Source organism: Dermacentor silvarum, chromosome 5, assembly GCF_013339745.2.
Source record: "Dermacentor silvarum isolate Dsil-2018 chromosome 5, BIME_Dsil_1.4, whole genome shotgun sequence".
Lineage (NCBI taxonomy): Eukaryota > Metazoa > Arthropoda > Arachnida > Ixodida > Ixodidae > Dermacentor > Dermacentor silvarum.
The window spans coordinates 53,129,818-53,135,488 of NC_051158.1; positions in this window are offsets into that span (position 1 = coordinate 53,129,818).

Genomic DNA, 5,671 nt, shown 5'->3' on the forward strand with positions numbered 1-5,671 from the left:
CTGTCATGTCCACTTACTTCGCTCCGTCAATGATAAAGATACACGATTGTAAAAGCACACAAGAACAAAGGGAAATACACATTTGCCTTGAAGCTGTACAGCTACACGTAGAAATAAATTATCGCGTCATTCTACAACGCAATCAAATCTCGTATGCTCTCTCTTATTACCGTTCAGTGTCTGTAGTACAGCTCAAGTCCCCTTACATACAAAGTGTGTGCTATATCGTTTTGCTTTCTCCGTGTACGTGTCTCTCGCTTCTGGGAAAGCGGAGAAGGGCCGTCCTGTCGCCGGCATAAATGTTTTGCGCTGTCTAGTTAGGTAAAAGGTCAAATAGGCCCACAATTACTCCACGCATGCGTTATTCCACTAGTGGCTAAATATGTACGAATTTCAATTTACAAAAACACCGTTAGAAAAGCAAGAAAATAAAAGCAGAACAAGAGCTGCTATCTACCACAGGATTGCAAAGCCAACCAACAGCTGTGACACACTGGCTGTCGCATACAAACTCCCACATTCTTTAACTTCTATAGCTTAGTCAAACTGCAGGACACGATAGGGGCACGCATATTATACGGCAAAAGAAAGACATAAAAATGCGTAGAAACGCAAAACTGTCATGGCAGTTTGGATTCTCGCTGCGCGATCAGTCACATACAGACGAAACACACACCGGCTACTCGCACATTAAGAAGCGGCCATCTTAGTGGCGAGATGCGCCGCTATTTGCGCGACCGGCGCTTGGCCTTGTCCTTTCGCACCGGGCTGCCGGCGTCACTCGCGCCGCTCTCTACCACGACGGCGCCAGCTCCGAGCACCGAGCTACCGGTGGCTTCGACGATGCCCGTCGAGCTGACGACCACGATCTTGGGCTTGTCTGAGACCACGGTCGTCGACGCAGCCCCGTTAGCGCCGCGTGGAGACGCTCGCCGCCTGGAGCTGGGCGCGGGCGAGGTGCCGACGTCCAGCACGTCACGGCGACTCTCGGGCGACACGGAGCACGGCAGCGCGTTCCGGTCGGCCAGGTACATCTGGTAGCGCATGAACTCTGCGCGGCCCCGTGGACCGTACGTGGCTTCGGGTTCGAGAGCAGCGTACAGGTCCTGGACAAGCGAGAGCAAAAGAGTGTCGACAAAAAAAAAAGAGCAATAAATGCGAATGTGTAGTAACCACCGGCGATGATTGTTAACGTAAGCGTATAGCCAAAGGATTCTAGAAAGCTATTCGCTTTATAAGAATGAATGATTCTCTTGAAGGCCTATATTAGTTTCAGTCAGGACATTTAGGTATCGTTAGTCGTTTCGTTGTGTGATTCTGTACAGAACAGAGCGGTTAACCAGCACATCTCTAGCGGTATAATATAGGTGGCTATGCGTATAAGCCCATTCGTCGTATGTGTTGCCGTATCGCGTCTAATGCGGCATGCTTCACGGCAAGCACTGCACAATATGCGTCCAAGAATCCTCAGGGAACGAAAGCATGTGACTTAGCTACAATAAACGTTCTTTTACTACCGGCGCTCCTCGAGTGCGTCATGGCGGTGCACTACTGGGTCTAGGCTGGGTGTAGTTCGGGCGTAGCCATTTGCTGACTACACCAAGGCATGGCGTCTCGCCCACCAGATTTGGACGGAATTGGGGTGAGTTCGAGTACGTACCGCTTATTTACTTTGAGGTAAATAAGTAACGGATGCCTCAAAACGCTGCCGCTTCCTGGTATCTGTTGGGCGCGTGCCTGTCGTACGCGTGCTGCAAGGATGTCATCCAACTGCCATGGTTAACAGTCTAATTAAAAAATGAATTTGGGGGTTTCACGTGCCAAAACCGCGATATGATGATGACGCACACCATAAGGGCGCGTAATTATTGCCGACCTCGGGCTTACGCCACCAAAGACACTACGTAACCACGGAGGGTTAACAGTCTAACTTGCGACGATGTCGTTAGATATTTGGCGGATAACTACAGCCTGTATAGGCTAATGAAATAGCAGCAAGATATTGGAATTTTTTTTTCCACGCAAGCAAGGAGAAGGGAGAGCGTCCGAGACTACAACGCCGACCTCGGGAGACTTGCCGAAAGCTGCAACTGTGGCAGCACAATGAACCGCATGCTGCTGGACCGCAATATTAGCGGAATCCTGGCACAGCGCTGCTTGATGACGCGCAGAAAGCAGGCTTCGAAAGAGGGGGAAGCATTCACCATGGATTCCTAGCAGCCGCAAGAAGGCGTTCAAGGCGCGCGGGAAACTAAGCGAGGGAAAGGGTGTGGCTGCTGTAGCGTTCTGCATTCACAGCGGCACCGTCTCCAAAGTTCCGCATATTCACTATATCCATACGTCCTCCACTAGTTGCCGTCACTGTGCCTGGCAGCCATCTCTGGCTGGTACGGGTATACTGTGGCAACCGGACTCGCATTCCAGGAGGGAACAGCCGGGAAACTGCATCTAATGCGGCGTGCGTGGTTGTCTCCAGCGGCGCAAACGCCGTCGTGGAATTAAGGCCTAGAGATTTCAGGGTGCAGAAAAACTAAAGAACAGAGAAAGTTCGGAGAAAAGAGTTCTTTCCACGTTTTTTTCCCTGTGTACAAAAATCTGAAAATAAACAAAGGGTCCGAATGAACCTAGTAAAACGGAGTACATTGATGTATATTGTGTGTAAGGTACATTAGTATCACTTTTTGAGTATAAAAATTGACGTGACAAAACGTTTTCATCCGTTTTGTGTAACATTTTTTACAGTAACGCTGTGGTTGCATCTCCATCGGCCCGGCTTTGGACGTGTAAAAGCAAACTATTCAGGTCACCGAAACCTGAGGCAGTGGCGTCATGGCACAATGCACCACTGAAGCGTACGCACACACTATGAGCGTGCTGCCGAAAGTTGAGTCCACCAGCACTCGATTGGACAAGGGGGGAAAACGGTTTCTCTTTCCTTTCCAACAAAATCGCACAATTGGAATTGAAAATATGGCAACTTTTCGGCGACATGGCAATTGTAGAGCCTTCAACCACCGCACTGGGCTGACTGGAGCCCTAACTAGTTTTTTGTGATACCACTACCACGTGATCGCCACTTCCACTTTCGGTTACAAGAATGGGCTCATTTTGACTTCCAAAGCCACGCTGTACCTGGTGCGTGGTTTGAACCGGGTCACATGAAATGTTTAGTAATTATTATTCGTTCCCCTTTTGACTAATCAAAGCTTCGTACCGTAACTCGACAACTATCTAAAAAAGCACTAAAATTGGCACAAGAAATTTCCTGTCAGTGCTTCAGTGTTGCTTTAACCTAGTGTAAAATGCAATGTAGTGAGCCGAGAGGTTGGCAGTTCTGTGCAGCAAAAAAAAAAAAAAAAACAACAACAAATAAATAAAATGAAGAAAAAAAAAACCCCACAAACTTGCTTGTTTATATGTATTTTTTGCACAGCTTCAAAAGTTCTCAAAATTTAACATTACTAGACGGCGACTGCTATCCTCTGTCACCGCCGCCGGAACCCACAGCCTTCACCAAAGGAGAGGGCGCCCGGAGAAGAGGAGTGCTGTCGTACAAAAAAGAAAGAAAGAAAGAGGTTTGTGAAAGACACCGCAGCGGATGGCTCACGCAGGATAAATTTTGATCACCTGGAATTATTCGCCTTGTATCCAAAGGCCAGTCAGTCAGCCTACAGGATTCCCGGTTGCTTATAGACAAAATAAATTCGTACAGGGGCAGAGTTGTTTGCGAGCGGTCGTGTGTATACCGTACACGAGCTGTGGCAGCCGCGGCCAGCTAATCGAACAAGCGACACCGTCCTCAGTAGCACGGGTTCGCATGACGCCAGCACCGATAGCGTAAGCTCGAATTAACTGCACATGAACTGCATATATCTGATAGCATAAGCTCGGAAAATTCTGCAGGAGCATGGACGCAGGTCTGGTACCGTTTGGAGACTCGGTGTCCGAAAACTGCGACGATTCGCTGTATCGAAGTGCTGGTGAGAGCTACACGCTGCCCGTGACACGTATTTACCGATTATATTTGATGTTTGGGCTTCAAACAGCAATGCGAACTACTGCAGCCTTTGTAGTGATTTGAAGGCGCACAACAAATTCCTTGCGGCCCTGAAAGTGCCGGCTAAGCGAGTCTGCAGGGCGGCGCGAAAGCAGAACTTCCTCGCCTAACGCAGTCTTCGTTCTTCCTTCGGAGCCATCGACGCAGAGCTCGCCGCTGATGGTTTGGTGCGGTATAAAGCAGGCGAGGTGGGCGAATGGAAACGTTGGCAAAGTGTAGCCGAAACTCGCTGCTGATGGCAGAAACTCGTTTCACGAATAACGGTGACTGTAGGTGAACGTAGCTCAGCTATCTAGGCGGCCTTTGTTCTCAGACTTCATTTCTGAGATGATCGATCGGTTTTGCAGCCGATACGGCGCGTCTTGTCGACACGAGCGCTTGCCACGTAAGGCATTTGTGGTGCCGAGGTTTTGTCGAATCACCGTGTGACAGGCCATTGGTGCCGTGAGACAGTCGTCCTGTTGAGTTCGAGTTCGCGCGCAAGTGATAGCATTACAAAAGTGACCTGGGGTGCTATGCAGGATGCGCCGAGTTTCTCGTTCGCACGAGTTTCACCCGAGTTTGCGCGATGGCAGTCAGTGAACGGAGATAGCAAGGAACGTGCAAGAACAGCAGGCAAAAAGAAATGTCGAGATAAAGCCGCGTATGACAACATGAACGCACCCTGCGCGGCACAGTGATTCCGTGCTTCAAGCACAGAAGACTGCGCAGCAAAACGCGCCAGCGCCGCGTATTGTTATCAACGTATTATCACCATTTAGCAATACCGTGACTGTACCGCTGTCTATCTGCACACTTACCGTGAGCCACTTGCCACGCCTTTCTAGGGCGCGTAAAGGGCGTGCCTCCTCTTTCGAGCATTATCTTTCTATCCTCCGTCGAATGCGAACAGGGCACATGTGGTGCATTGTTGCACCTACACTTTCCCTCAATCGATTACGTTCAAATACAACAAATAAAATATGAAACACTTTATTTCTTGAAGTATGTGTTTTTCGTTTGGAATGCCATAAATGTTTGATGACAAACAGAGATCGAGCGAATTATTAAATTTTGCTCTTTTTGGCCGCGAGTGGCGAAAGTGAGGCGAAAGCTTACAAGCGGATACATTTTAGAGGGTCGCACGCACGAGGGAGTTCATACGATGAGCACTCGCCAGGGGCACTGCAGTGCTATCCTTGATAGGGTGTCTTGATGCCCGCGCGCATCGAGGCACTCTAATCATTGATAAAGTCGGTCATGACAGTGATCTTTCCATTTCCTGACTATTAGGGGAATGGCAACGCAGCGCTACGGCATGGTTGTTCACCGCAGGTGCTTCACTTAGGCGGCTATTAAGGCCGCCGCTTTACCAACAGAAACGACGGGAGCAACGGTTGTCACTGCAAAATGGCTGTGCGGTATTCTAGGGTCCGTAGTGACGCAGCACAGTGAAAATGCGCCCGTTTATCTGCGAGCGGGAAGCCTCCGCGATGCACTGCAAAGAAGAGCGCGCTGCCCAGTGACACAATTCATCGCTTGCCATCGCTTGCCCAGTGAAGGCGCCTCCGTTCGCATGTATACGCAGAGTTTGAGTGTGTTGTTCTCTCCAATGTGCTTGCCGATTGTCTCTGC